This window comes from Numida meleagris, chromosome 1, assembly GCF_002078875.1.
Source record: "Numida meleagris isolate 19003 breed g44 Domestic line chromosome 1, NumMel1.0, whole genome shotgun sequence".
In the NCBI taxonomy this organism is placed as follows: domain Eukaryota; kingdom Metazoa; phylum Chordata; class Aves; order Galliformes; family Numididae; genus Numida; species Numida meleagris.
The window spans coordinates 67,164,601-67,180,369 of NC_034409.1; the positions used below are offsets into that span (position 1 = coordinate 67,164,601).

The following is a 15,769-nucleotide window of genomic DNA, read 5'->3' on the forward strand; positions in this document are numbered from 1 at the left end:
CCTATCCCTCTTCTCCTACACATTTGTGAGGCTTCCTGGCCTTCCAGGATAAAGGGAGTCCTACTGTACTCTCCCCTGCAAAGGGTTACAATGGGAATGGCTCAGTAGCCAAAATAGCAATCAAACCATATAAGAATTTTCTCTTATTAATTTTCCACAAAACAAGTTGTTTAGAGATGCCTGCCTGGTGCACAAAAGCACTTCAATATGATGAGGGCATTATGATAACAAAATGGGAAGACACACATTCATTTTCTGTCAGAGATTTCGTGACAAAAAATTCCTCTTTCTATACACCTATCTGCTATTAGCAGCTCACACTTGAAGGGGATTTGAATTTTGGATCAGCCTCTTTCTGATTTTTGCACTCATGTTCATACATGCACTGATAATGAAAAAGAAATCAAAATTAAAAAAACAGAATCCAGCATATTTTTCGGTTACTTTGATGCTTCATAAATTGTAATACAAATAAACAAAACAAAAAAAAAAAAGGAAAAACGAAATTATGTGCTTTTGCCACAAATGTTACTGAACAAAGTTTCAGCCTTCCTAAGATCAGCAGAAGTTTTGCTGCTGATTTCAAGGGATTATCACGCAATTTCACATGCAGGATTAATTAGATAAGAGTTAGCTATGCTGTTTTTACTGCAGTCATTTTCCTGATCCTAGATATTTCAGAAAATGATCCAGACTTTAAGCAGCTGTGACAGGACAAGAGCCACTGGACACAAGGTGGAGAATGAGAAACTGCTGTAAGATTTATGGAAAAACATTTTCAAGATGGAAGTGGATAGCCACTGGAGAAATTGGTAAGAGATACTGTGGGATCTCCATCCTTTGAGGGCTTTGAAACTCGGCTAGGTACACCCCTGAGCAATTTGCTCTAAATAGAATTGATTTGAGCAGGGTGTGGGATTAGATGGACTATGGAGGTCTCTCCCAATCTAAACTATGCTGTGAATCCACGTATGGGAAGCATAATAACTTACTATATAATTGCTCTGTGAAGATTGGAGCTCTGACCCTGCTAGTCTTTAGACACTAAAGAAAACAGCGTTGAACACTAAGAATAAAGCCAAGCACAGAATTCATGAATATTGAAATTAGAGCCATTTACAGGAAGATAAAGAATTTGGTGTAAAGTTCTGTTTTGCATAGCAAAAAATGCTAACAGTGTTATGGTTTAACCAGTCTCATTTTTTACTGAAAGTTTGCATGGGTGGTTTGAAACCCACTCCAATCTTTGCTTTCTACAGCAACAACAAGATCACAGAAAACTAGTTTATCATCAAGAAAGCAGACCAAGTTGTAGACTGACTTATACCTTTTGCAACTCCAGTAGCAATAAAATTTCACAAATAGTGTGGTAGGATAGAACCTGTTGTAGATCTCTCCACAGTTATAAAGCTTCATGCTCTTTAGACTGACTGGGAATTTTTGCAAGAGCAGGCTGATGCCTGACACTTCTAAGGCTTCTTGGTTAGGACAGACTTGAAATTCCAAGAATACTTCTCACGGGGTACTTTTGTACTTGTATTTTCAGTTTTCCAATTCTGCAGTTTTTCCTATCTTCTCTTTCCGTATTTTCTCCCTCTGCCTTGCTCCTAAGAAAGTAAGAAGGAAAGATGTAGAAACATGTATTTCTGTGTAGGTGGGAGGCATGAGCAAACCGGTTTTCGAATTTCCATTCCTGCTGCAACCAGGACTGTTCTCGTTTTATACACATAATCTGCAGATCCTGATTTCCTGTCTAGTATAGCACTAAGTAGGTTTCAGATGCCTACTGAAAGCCACTTTAACCGCTGAAATTTTTATGGGTTAACTCATCATAAATTACTATTTATTCAATTATGAATAATGCCAAGCAAAAATATATAGTAACTATATGATGGAAAATAATGAATAAAGATTTAAGCAGATGAGTCACAACACATCATTGTTTCCTAGAGTCTGAGATGTATCCCCTTGTGGGGTATGAAGAGCTAACAATGGGTCACAGAAGATGAATGCATTAAAATGGGTGTGTATTTAGCAACATACGGTAGAAAAGAAAATTATTTTTCTTTTAGTGCAGCAAGTCTTAATTTTCAAAAGTTTGGGAAACAATCTGGCACATTATAGTCTGATGCAGCATGTTTCCACCAGCCCAGAGAAGCTGTTTTTTTAAGAGTTTCAGGCATCTTTTGAAAATGATGAGAGCTTCCATGGTCATTGAATAATAGGACAAATATGTGACCACACTCATCTGATCCAATATGCAGTTTAGTTCTGAACTACTTATGAACTGCTATGAAAAAGAAGGAGGTTTAAATGGTATATGGTAGGGGTGAGGTCTTAACACATTAAACTGAATGGAAATTCTTCCTAGACATGCAGCCATCATTCAAGTGGTGTAGGTCACCAAAAAAGTCTAGCTGCAATTCTTCCATCTCTTGGCTATGGTTTCACAATGCACCCAGAGGTTAAATGAGCCAGCCATTGCTGCCCATGCATGAAACTCAACAGCTCTGATATACCTTCATAAAGGCTACATTCAAACTGGAGCTTAGATCCACTAGGGAAGAACTGTGACTATCTTATTTTTCTGGAAAACAGCATTACTCTGCAATTCAAGATATATTTCTGTATAAAATGTGCCAGCTCCTGGTATTAGTCAGGAGTCAAAGTTTTCAGCTGTCTCCTTAGAATGTATTTTCCAGAGCACCTATCCACAAATCAAAGTTTTCATCTCAACAACAATCAAAGCCTCTACCTAGACAACAGAGAAAAGTGGTCCGATTTTAAACTGAGCCAAGAACACAGGGCAAAGTTTTCTCACAAATTAGGGTGCCTAAGAAAACTGATGGGGCAAAAGAGTGTTCCTGAAAATGTGGCTCCACAAGGAGATTGTTGTCTCAAACTTTAAGGACTTAAAGCTAAAATATGCTTGCACACATATCAAATCTGTCTCAGATACATGTAGGCAGTTACACATAACAGACACTTCATTCCTCCTACTACCATCAAAAGAGATGCCTCTATTCTCTGTTTTACACTTAAGTGCAATTTTCAAAGCTCCTGAGCCAACTGAGGTCTAGGAAATGTCAAGGCCGAATTGTGTCCACAGTTATAGGGGACACATTTATTTCTAAAGAGAAATGTCCATCAATTCATAGCTGAATTTGGTTGAAAATAACAGTCCTCAAAATACATTCCATTGGCTGTTAGCTGTCTGGAGGATCTGTCATGTAGTCTATGCTTCGTTCTTTCCAATTATGAAATACTTTACTAAAAAGTTGGCTTCAAATTAATAGAACGATACACCATTTTTGTCAGGTACTGGACTGAGATCAAAAAGGCTTGAGATTTGTTCTTTACCTCCTCTTTTTCTAGCTTGCTTTTCTCTGCTTTCCTTGCAGAGAGTGGGGCAAGCCCGCCCGGGCATCAGCTCTGCAGAAAGGCTGCTAGGCCCTGGTTGGTGGTGAGCTGAGCATGAGCGGTAGGGGCACTCAGAGCTTCTCAGGCTTATCAACAGGGGCAAGGCCACTAGCTTGTGGGAAGGTATCTTCTTCCTTTTCTTAGTACTCATTAGACTGCATCTAGTATATAGCACTGTTTTAGGGGTGCCTGTACAAGAAATGTGTTGATAAAGTGGCACAAGTTCTGCATAGGGCCCCCAAGATGGCTGGGTCCTGGAGCACCGGCCTTGTGAGGAGAGGCTGAAGGAGCTGCACTGGTTCACCCTGGGAAAGGGATGGGGCTTTGGGAGTCCTCATAGCAGCCCGCCCATCCCTACACAGAGGTGACTGAGAAACATTGCCAGAAGTATGTGTTACGTATGGTGGGAGGGTGAGAATCAATAGACTCAGGTTGAAGCAAGAGAGGTTCAGAATGCATATGAGGAAAAAGCTCTTCCCCATGAGGGAATTGCTCACTGGGGCACTTTCCCAGGCAGACAAGACTGCCCAAGAGACTGTGCAGTCTCTATCAGGAGTTTTCAACACCCAGCGAGGCAAAGCCTTGAGCAACCTGGTCTGAGCTCAGAGCTGGCCCTGCTTTGAGCAGGAGGTTGGACTAGAGCCCTCCAGAGATCACTTCCAAGCCAAATTATTCTGTGGTTTGCAGAAGGTCCAGTGAGTGCTGAATCAGATCCTCAGTCAAGGACCAACACTGTGTACTCCTGTCCTCCTCGGAGCTCCCACATTCCAGACTGCAACTGCAGGGAAGAAATCCTGGTATGCTTCTCAGGTTTGCTGGATTTACAGCACAGATATCATCTACCTGCAAACTACATTTCATTGAACTCCTTTCTTTACACAGACACTGAACATGTGAACACGTCCAACACACCTGAGAACTAACACTACCCTGGACAGAGTCAATACAGAATCTGATCAGCCTCTTACACCTACTTTGCCACCACTCCACAGGATATTCAGGTAAGTGGCTCTAAATCCTTCTCAGGACAGCTGTTCCACTTTATTATGAAGCTGAAACACTATAGTCTAAGTAGTCACTGTGGCAAAGAGCAAGAGAAACCAATGGAAAAAAAGCTTTTTAGCCTCATACCTGGGAGCCAGAGTTACTTTCACAAGAATTGGTAGTCAGGTGAAGTGGGCATCCTCTCAGGATGTGGAGATTCACATCAGGTGTTGAAGGAAACTTATCTTTTATCTTCTGTGTTCTGGGCTCAAAGATAATTGAGAAGGGTCATTTGCCCCCTGAAAAAGCCTAGTCTGTGCTTCCTCTCTCTATGCTAATGTCACATAATGAATCAGAGTCCATTCAAATAATGGTCATGTATATGTACACAACATTCCACACACCAGTTGCTAGGTAAAAAGTGCTGCATCCTCTGAAAACATTGCAAATCCCAGGACTTTACTTCTTTTACTTTTCTTCCTCATGCTTCAAAATGAACATTTTTGTTTTGGATTAAATTGAATGTATGTTTGCATTTTGCACTAAATAAATGTTTTCAGATTTCCATTTTGGCAAGAAAAACAAAAAATGAAGTTCCATTTGGTTTGACTCTAACTTCTTTTTTCTCCCTCTTTTTTAGGTTCGGCGCTCTAGCTGAAAAAACAATTATTCTCACAGCCTTAGTCACACGTTTTCCAGGCAGTGCCTGAAATGTTTCCTTTCAGCTCTTCACAAGCAGTTTATAGGTTGTCATTTGCTGCCTCAAGAACAAGAGATGGCAAGTCTTCCAAATGAACAGCTTCGATGACTTTCCTGACTGATGCAAATGTGTTACACTGTTGACAAATACTAACCATGAAAGTTGACTTGGCTATTGCTGTTTACAGTAACTGGTATTTTCACTGAAAATTATCCTCCCACCATCAAATGGAGCATGCTGTTTAATCAAGTTAGTTTGTAATAATCTTTTTATACACCTTATCAATTATTTAGATGAATAAAAAGTTACCAATTTTCAAGAACTGTAATTTGTCACTTTAATGGCTATAAACTATTCCCTGAGGAGAAACAGTCATTGAATGCATACGGAGACCTGAATATCTGCTACCATTGGAACTGATCTGAACTGAAACACATTGAGAAGGTAACATGGGAAGTTTCGGCTATATGCCTGTATTATTATTTCAGATTTGCAGATGGGAAGGAACAGAGAATGCAGCAATTTCATTGCAGTAAGTGTTCTCAATACCTGTAGTACGCAACCACTGATGTGTCTCCTGTCCTGAAAAACTTGAAGTGCCAGAACATGTGAAGAGATGTAGCTGATGGTAGAGGCTGAAATCTGAAGCCATACAAAGTATAGTCCTGCCCTTGGTCAAAATTCTGCTGAGGTAGGCAAAGGTTTCAAAAGGTAGGAAAGGTGGACCCAAGTGCTGAACCAGCACTTAATATGTATGACAATGTAAGTACACATTAATAGGAAACTAATTATAGAAATTTTGTCACTTTTTGTCACTGTAGGTTGGCTGCTGGAGTTGGTGCTTACCAACTCTAGGAGGCACCTAATCTGGTGTATGCTATCTCTGACACTGTGTTTAAAAATGGTTCTCCACATCAAAAAATTACTAGAAGGAAAATAAAACAATAAGAAAATTACTTTTTATGACTACTAATCCACATGGATTAACGGCTATAAATCAATTTCAGAGAGATGACTGGATTTTCATAACACATGCACACACACACAGAATAGGCAACAGGATATTGGGACTCAGTTAAATATTGTAAAAGGATCAAAATAAAATTAAAATAGTTTCTGTATTTCATATTTGTATTTTTAATTGACTGGAAAATGGAAATAAGACATTGAAATACTGTGCTAATATCTATGCTATCCCCACTGGCTACTCAAAGATTTGCTTCTGATTTTAAAGTTTCTCAGCTCAAGAAGATGTAGATTTTCTTGGCAACAGCAGCTGTGTAAAATATTCTGAGATAGAATTTTTTATCATAATTAATAATAGATGAAAATTTCTGCGTTTTTGATGTTCTAAACTCTATGCTGTTTGATTTACGATGTCTTTATAGTTGTTTTTCTAGTAATTCTATGCCTCTTTCTGCTGGTATAAGGCTGGTCGTCTCTTTTATTTCCCTAGTGGAGTTGGTACAGTACTCTTTTCTTCCTTTCCTCTCCTTTTTCTGTAAATATATTTCATAAAGTTCCCCTTTCTTCCTTAATGAGACTGATCCCTATGTTCTGTGAGTTTGTTGCTACAGGTTTTTTTTCTTTTTTCTTTTTTTTTTTTTTTTTTAACTCTGCACAGGGTAGTAATAAAACCTTGGCGCAGGCTATTGCAGCTTGGAGCATGTTCTCTGTGTGCTCTTGTAGTGCTGGCTATATTCTCTATAATGAATGTTTTAAACTGGATGGTGACTGAAGAGGTATAGCCTGTTTGGGGGTTGAGTTTTTTGTCATGCATTGTGATTTTTTTCATCTGGCGTTGGGGCTATATGGAGATATATCTTGCAAAACTTACTGGATAATATTCTGTAATTGCTACGTAGTTTATGAGAAGTGTGATACAGGTGCTTATGGACTGTTATTACTGTGTCAGCACTCCTGCTCTTGGGGTAATAGAGGACCATATGTCATAGCTGAGACATTAGTGACAGCTGTAGTTAAAGCTGCCAAAAAGTTTCCTAAGAAACTTGTTTTCTGCTATTCGCCACTTCTACAGCATTTCAACTGCAGAGTGCAAAATTTCCAGAAACATTTATACCTCAAAAGGAGGGTTTCTGGATAAGCTCTGCTGGTTAGAAATATGATTTCCATCATTTGTAAATAGGGGGGACTACAGAGAAAAAGACTCTTGCACACTCAAATCCCACCTGATGAGCATAGGCTCCTATCCTGTGTGGTTTGGCCACAGGAGAATCAAACAAAACAAAAATAAAGCCACTATATATCATGAAGCCAGTAAGACAATTTTTCAAACACTCCATTTGTCAGGCTGCAAAAAAAGGGTTGGGAACACCCCTCGTGAAGGAAAGAAGCTCCAGGGGAATCTAAGACACTTGATGAGGTTGTAAAGGCACTGACTTATTGCAAATTGTAGTGGACAAGAACTAGCACCAAGGCTGGGTGCAGGTGAGCTGTTCCTCAGCCCATGTGGAACAGACTGGGCAGGGTGGATTCCCGCATGGCTCCTTGTCAGCCCAGTGACTGCTAGCCAGCTCTGCCCTCCCTTCTTCCTCTCTCCATCCATCCTCCCTCCACCTTCTGCCAGTCAACAAGCTGTGCTCAGGACAAACTGCCTTTATGCACTTCTGGCATAGGCAGGTGTTTGCTTGGTGGAACAGTAGGGAGGTAAGTATCGGGTGGCTTTACACACCCCTTAGGGTATAATAAAGGACAAGTTAATGGCCTGAATTAGTCCCCCCCATAGAGGTGGAAATTGCTCCTAGGAGAAGAGCCAGCACAAGGCCTAATGCACCTTTTAGGTCTGATTTCATTACAGGTTTGAGGTCTCCAAGGGTGAGCAAGGCTTTGGCAGGTCTGGGTGTATTTCACAGCCCAGACCAAGGCCAAGAGAGCAGGCAGCAAGGTGCAGGAGCAAGAAGGTGCAGGAGGGTTTGTACTCAGAGACTGGTCAATGTGGAGAGGAAAAGCCATGTGGGGAGGAATTGTGCCATATCTCAGGCAGATGGCCTTCATTCATGCCTTGCAATCTCATGGGGCTTCCTATCTGCCTGCTTTGAAGAGCTTGATCCTGAGCTGAGTACTGCTCTGAGCAGTAAAGGCAAGTTTGCTTATCCCTGGTGTCAGGGGCAAAGGGAGGGCTGTGCGTGATTTCTCCTAGCACACAGGGCAGGAAGGCAGCAGCCCTCCAAGAGGCAGGAGCCTTGCTTACTTAGTGGGATCCCAGCGTGTGATAGTCCTTTTCTCTGGAGTCTGTTATATTTATAAATTATAGAATTTGTATTCATAAACAAACAAAAAAAGCAAATCAGCTCCAAACAAAAATAATACATACCCTCTCTGTCTCTTTGTCAGTGTTACTGCAGCACAAGAGTGAGTAAAATTTCAGCAAAGAAGCCATGGCTGCAAGTAAAAAGCAGCAGTAAGAAATCCCGTCTGTTCTCCTCCACCGCCTGTTCCTCTGTTTCAAGGTTGTGCAAGTTTACAAGACCAGTTCCATTCTTGCTTTGCAATACCATTTAAGCAGCATTTGTGCAGCATGACTGTCAACTACCTCATAAACATCTACAGCAACACGGCTGTTTGGATAGCTGGTCCTCAGCATATATCCTTACGGGAAGTATAAGCTTTGCTGCTTGCATTATTCACTTTCTGTGGGAGGCTGGTGTTTTTTTCAGTAAAATCTATGTATTTGCCTATACTGCAACATGCCATATGGGTGTACTCATGGTAGTGTGGCTTTTTCTACTGTCTGCATTTTTATTTGCAATGCTGCACTTTCCATAAAAGATTTTGGTAAAGGCAATGGAGAATCATAATTTAAATAAAATAATATTAATTTACCATCTTTTTTCCCCTTTCATTTTCTTTTGGAGTTTTAACTTAATAAATAACCTCTAGTGTGCAGACACTCATTTCTTCCTTGATAACCCCAGGAGATAACATTCTGGCATTCCTTAGTAAATTGGGCCTTGTAAAAACTACACCTGGGTGGTCCATGATCATCTTTCTAGAACCAGGCTTTTCTCAGTCATAATCTTTTTTTTTGTTTAATAAAAAATTGCTCACTGAGAAATATGTGTCCTTCAAATCAATGTACTTCTAAATGCTGGCTGAGACATTAGAGATAGTCTTACTATACAGCACCACACATTCATTTCTAAAATATCATCGTTATTGTCTTAGAAGCACAAATTGTCTCAAATCTTGGTACTGCATTAGTACCTCGTCTGTCATCCTGAGGGACCCCTCCCCGTCACCCAGAGCACATACTCATCCCCAGGTGTGACCAAACATTTCCTGAGTTGGATCCTGCACATACACTTTGCAACACAATCTGTGCTGAAGAAGAAGAGGGGCAGAAAGGTGAGGACAACTATCAAATGCTTGTGTGGCAATGTGAAATATCAGAGGCTGTGTAGTGGCAAATGTTGGTGTATAGCATAGTTAGCTGTATTAGAGCACTGTGGGCTGCAGCTCTGCACATGTCTAAATAGGACTAACACTGGTATGTGACCACACCTTCAGAGAGAGGACCACACAAAACCATTCTAATAGAGGCAATTCGATACACCCGACATGGATTTGGCCTCATCCTTTGTGGCAGGGAAAATACACGTATGCATCATACAAAATTATTTTGGATGTGGTGACAGAAAATTAATTTTACATCTGACCGTGTCCTCTAGTATTACAATAGCCTAATATCTCTAACAGTGGTACGTTTGGCAAAGCCTGATTCAAGTAGCCTGGAAAAGAAGATTTAAAAATAGGTACTAAACATTCTCCACTCTCACAGTCTTGGTTCATTAACACCAGAAACTTTCCCTGCTCTTTCTTTTTTAGCTCAACAAAGAGGAAAAAAATTGAGCCTTATTCTTCCTTCTACAGCTATTCTCAGTCTGATGGAGAACTCAAAAAGCACCAAGTAATAAAAACTGCCCTGCCTACCAAGGTAGGAGAGGCCACAGATGAAGGGGACCATGTTTATGGACATTCCCAAAGATGCCCCGTAGTTGTATAGTGTAATAACCACAGCAGGAGCAGCCACAGCAATAATGATAATGATAATAATGATAATAATAATAATAATGAACTGTTCAATTTAGAAAGTAAGAGAACCAGCAACAAAGAGGATACACAAAATTACACCAAAAAGTAGTGAAAATATTTAAATGTATGAAATCATTGGCTATTTCAGTCAATCACAAATTACAACCATCTTGTGAAAGAAAATAATCATTCCTTAATAGTGCTAGCAATGCAATGCAACAGTTTTCTAACAGTGAATCTTAAGGTTTGAGTAAGTGATGCACAAGCAGAATACAGGCTCACAGTTGCCCCAGTTGTATTTTGAAACAAAAAAAGTGTTTTTCATCAAGGCAAGCGCTTGTGGTATTACAAAGTCTGAGAAGTGCCTCACTAGTCCAAAAAAACTCTTTAGGCACTAGCTTAGGAGTTTCACCTTACAGCTGAAACTACAGAAATATACACAGAATAGTATTTCCTGGTCAGATTGGTAGGATGTCCAAGCACCCCATGATTTTTAATAACCATGAAAAACAGAAGTTCATTTTATGTTTTATTTGGAAATGTACTTTCTTGGCTGTTGCAGATCCATTGATATAATTTTGTTCAGCCAAACATTTGCTTATTACTGATTCAGAAGGCAAGCCAAAGATTCACTTGGCAATCCTCTACATCCATTATCCAACTTCAGACTTCACTCAGAATCACTCCATTTATGATCTCAGATGAGATAACAACCTATAACACATGATGTATGCCAGAAGAAGTCCAGAGGTGCTCACTTAGTTGTAAACGTTTTGGACATAATTTTTAATTGGAGTTAATAATATTCTGACCATAATTCTAACAGTTTCATATTCTAGAGATAAGAATTGAAGAATTTATCAATAGACATGAAAGTCCCATTTGTTCTATTACTCCGACAGAAACCATTTTTCTTTGAAATATATATTTTTTAAGTCTCCATTAACATAAGATTGGAAGGGACTTCTGGAGTCATCAAGACCAGCCAGCCAACTATCATAAGCAGTCATAAGCAGCTGACACCAAGATGGGAGGGAGTGCTGATCTGCTGGGGGGTAGAAAGGCACTACAGAGGGACCTGAATAGACTGGATCAATGGGTCAAGGTAAACTGTATGAGTTTCAATAGGGCCAAGTGTTGGGTCCTGCACTTTGGTCACAACAACCCCAGGCAACCCTACAGGCTTGGGGAGGAGTGGCTGGAAAGCTGTGTGACGGAAAGGGACCTTAGTGTGTTGATGGACAGTCAGCTGAATATGAGCCAGCAGTGTGCCCAGGTGGCCAAGAAGGCCAATGGCATCTTGGCTTGTATCAGGAATGGTGCAGTGAGCAGGACTAGGGAAGTCATCCTGCCCCTGTACTCGGCATTGGTGAGGCCCCACCTCAAGTACTGTGCTCAGTTTTGGGCGCCTCAGTACAGAAAGGACATTGAGGTGCTGGAGCAGGTCCAAAGAGGGGCTTGGAGAATATGCCCTACAAGGAGCGATTAAAGGAACTGGAGCTGTTTAGTCTGGGGAAGAGGGGGCTGAGGGGAGACCTTATTGCTCTCTTCAAACACCTGAAAAGTGATTGCAGCAAGAGTGGGATTGGTCTCTTCTCACTGGTGACAGGTGTCAGGACGAGTTGTGCCAGGGGAGGTTTAGGTTGGATATCAGGAAAAATTTCTTTACAGAAAGGGTTGTTAGGCACTGGAATAGGCTCCCCAGGGAAGTGGTGGAGTCACCATCCCTGAATGTGTTTAAAAACTGTTTGGATGTGGTGCTCAGGGACATGATTTAGTGGTGGGTTGTTAGAGTAGCATAGGTTGCGGTTGGACTTGATGATCTTGAAGGTCTTTTCCAACCTGAGCAATTCTATGATTCTATGATTCTATATCACATCTTATTCAGATTGACTGAGCTGTGTTTTACAGGCAATTCCATTTTTATTTCTGCTACATCTCTTGAAGATGCTGTTCAGAACCTAAATAGTTTAATGTTTGAGGACCTTCCGACTTTCTACACTTTTTGTTACTTATTAAATGCATTTAATCTTTTGTTTTGATATCTAGTTCAACTAGATCTTTGCTCTCCGTGGCATATGTTCTCCTGATGTGTTTACAGATACTGCTTTGCTAAGTTAAAACAAACAAAAACTAAAACAAACACACAAAAAAAACCCCACAAAATAGTTTTTAGTATCTTCTCAAAATATAGGTTCTCCACTGCCCTCCTGGATGGAGACCTCACTCTGTACCTGCCTCTGCTCTGAGTTCACTCTTCCTGAATGTGGTTGACCTCAGATATATACAGTATTTCAGATGAGGTCTCAAATATTACAATCACATTAATACTTCCTTACTACCTCTAGAGTACTTGCAAGAGCCCACTTCTTATTCTCCTTAGTTCACATATTACCTGTCATCCTGTTCAGCTTCTTGCAGTTGGTTTGCTGAAGTCTAAAGGCACAAGTAAACATCTTTTCCAAGCCACAATCTTCATGTTGTTTAGATTGCTACTGGAGGACTTGAGTGACCTCTGTTCAATTTTGCGCTCTTCTGTCAGGTTGTAGCAACCCACTGCAAAGTTGTCCTGAGAAAAAGCAGTAAGAATACCTCCTGTACATTTTTACTGGCTTCTCCCTAGTTTAAAAACAAGCTGTACTACAACAGATAGGCTGTGTTTCATGATGACTGCCTTGGTTCAATATTTTGAAGCCATAGTACAGAAATGGTAGAAAGAGCACGCAATAAAAATATGCAGACCAAATAGGATCTACAAAGCTCTCCATCTCCCTTCCTTTTAAATACCAATGAAGAGGAGAACATAGCAGGGAGGAGTATATTCATTCAATCAGTTCAATCAGTCTTGTGTTACATCTGTGGTGCCCTTCATGCAGAATGATCACAAGAAACTTCACTTAAACTAAACTCAAACACTTACCAAACTACAGTAGAAGGAAAGCAGAATAAAACAAATTAGTCTAGTCAAGACTAAGGCTTAAAATAGGGCCAAGGGCCCTATTAACTTTAAAAAGCTTACAGCATCTCTGTGTGTATGCACTTGCAAGCATGAGAGAGAAATTATATATATACATGAAAAGAAAAGGAATTAGCAGTCCAGGCTGCTTCAGAGACTGTGCACTTAATTCCTGATTCACAAAGGAAACTTGCCTTAAAAGTGATCCACGTTCAAGAATTCAAGACCTTCTTAGGGTACCATCCAGATTAACATAGGTAACAAGGCTGGCCAGGAACAGCTAAAACCTCTCTCAGTAATTCAATTAAGATACAGCACAAGGACATGTATTCCAGCATGGATTTAGCGTAGGGCCTTATCCATTGGGATAGAAAGGCACAGCATGGCTTTCCTTGTACTCATAAATACTGGAAACATGCAAAGTGCAAATTAGCCGGAATTGGCAGGGCCAATATGTGTTACAACATCAGATTAAAAGCCTGTGACTACTGGCAATTTTATGTAGCATGCTGTGTTAACATTAAGTTTTGCTAGGGAAGTAGGGAAAATAATTGTAGGACTTCCCTATATAAATGTGTACTTGCATCTTAACAGAAAGCTGGGAGAGAAAAGTGAGAAAGGAGTCAACACAATTTTATAGATGAGAAAACTGCTAAAAGCACTGAGGGCACAATCACACAATCATTGCCCTCCTTGTCTACTCCAGATGCCATGGGCTTTTCTCCTAGGGATTGAAACTAACAGAAAAGAGGTTAAATATCCTTTCATGGAAGAAAAGAAGTGCTCAGGTAATGGTGGATAATGGCTAAGAGGAGCCATCTTCTGAACAAACATTGCTCTCGGAGAAAAGAAGTTGGTTGAGGAGGGATGGTCTGTCCAAGATATGCTGGGCGATATGACCAAGGGACACAGCAGCTGTGCCAAGACCAGGGAGGTGCATCTTGGGGATTGCGGGATGCTTATAGTGGAAGAGATTTGGAAACGTTAGAGGAGAATGAGCTTGGGAGTGATAAGGTGGGGAGGCATTATAGCGGCATTGTTACAGAATTTAATATAGTTGAATTTGGTTAGTCAAAGTCTAACATTGCAGGACAATAATTTTGAGGAGAAGTGGAAAACACCCGTTTGTTAGTAAAACTTAGAGATTGCCAAGAAGGCTTGTACTTCCCACTCACGCATAAAGATCTCACCCAAAAACAGAGGGAGAGACGGACTATAAACAAAAAAAAAAATGGAAGCGTCCTTCAGTGATACCATCTCATTTTTACCTAACGAACATGACTTGTTTTACCTAAAATAAACCAGGTACAATCTTAACAAAAGCTAAGAGGGCTTTGAGTCACTGCATTCTTGGAGGAGGTTGGCACAAACACACAGCCTGATAATCATTGCTGGGCTCTTACTGCGAGCCAGCTGCCCTGTTCTGCCTGCCTGTGTGGACAAGGCTACTGTGCAGCACTGAGAACAAAGCTGATTAAAATACATCAAAGTGAACTAAGAATTTCTGCCAGGGGAACTTTTATTATGAAATAAGAACATGCATCTTCTAATATAAAAACAGGAAAAAAGAGCTTTTCAGTTTTAAAATTGTACCACTGCTTTTCTTCAGTAGATTCATTGTGCAGAACAGTCCTTACTGTGGTAAGATAACTGGAAGAAAAATATCCTATTGAAATTTAATTATAAATGGCATCAGGAGGAATTTTGAAAAAGTTCTCCCAGTTGCAGGGTGGTGGTGAGGAAGTACTGTCTCTAAAGAGCATTTTTATTCCTGGGGTAGAAAAAATCCAGACTTCTAAAATATCTATAGCTACAGTATTCTTTGGTTTTGTTAGTTCCAAGCAATTTTGTGATTGAAAGATTTTAAGAACAGATATCAGATTTAAAAAAAAGAAAAATTAGATTTTTCATCCGAAGAAATGCTCTTAGTTAAAATCTCCAAATTCAACTTCTGGAAAAAAAAAAAGTAAAATACCAAAATATTCAGAAGAAAACATAAATTACATTATATCCCCTCAAGAAATTAACAACACAAGACTAGAAGCAAGGTGGATACACAGAAACATAAAATGGCTTAATATGATCTGGACTTTTTAGGATTACTGCTGAAAACTAAATTGACTGTATAACATAGGCCATATAATTTTACCCTATGTTTCTTGAGTCACATGAATGAATTTGAACGTACATGTATGTAAATGTGTAGATATGTTTATAAATACATTCATTTGAATTTTAAGTCTATAATTAACAGAAAAGCTACAACATCTCTTGATTCATCATTTCACTGCTCGTGTAGTATTTACACCTCATGAAGAAGAGGCAGGGAAGAGACATAGTTCGTTTAGAAGAACTAAAATTTACAAGAAATTCTGCTTTAATTCAGTGAAAAGCCCTGGTCAAAATCTGGAGGGGAAATTATCATGGCAGTCTAATTAAAAAAAATAATAATAACCACATAAATTTTAAGGCAGTGCAGTCAATGCATTAATGCTACATGTATTTGTCAATCAGGAAAAATATTCTGCATTAACTGCCAATAGTAGACACTCACTCCTAAAACATCTTGGCTACATCAGATTCCCATAATAGAAGGATGAAACATTTTTTGAACACAAGGTTTCTGCCTTCATTGCACCAAATCAAAATTTTCTGAA

General features: G+C 39.8%; 1 long non-coding RNA gene across 1 annotated transcript; it reads left to right on the plus strand.

The window, feature by feature from the left end:
• On the plus strand, positions 3,470–4,415 carry LOC110396817. The gene is made up of 3 exons (XR_002437285.1): positions 3,470–3,543; positions 4,108–4,217; positions 4,303–4,415. It is a non-coding gene; the product is annotated as an uncharacterized LOC110396817 (long non-coding RNA).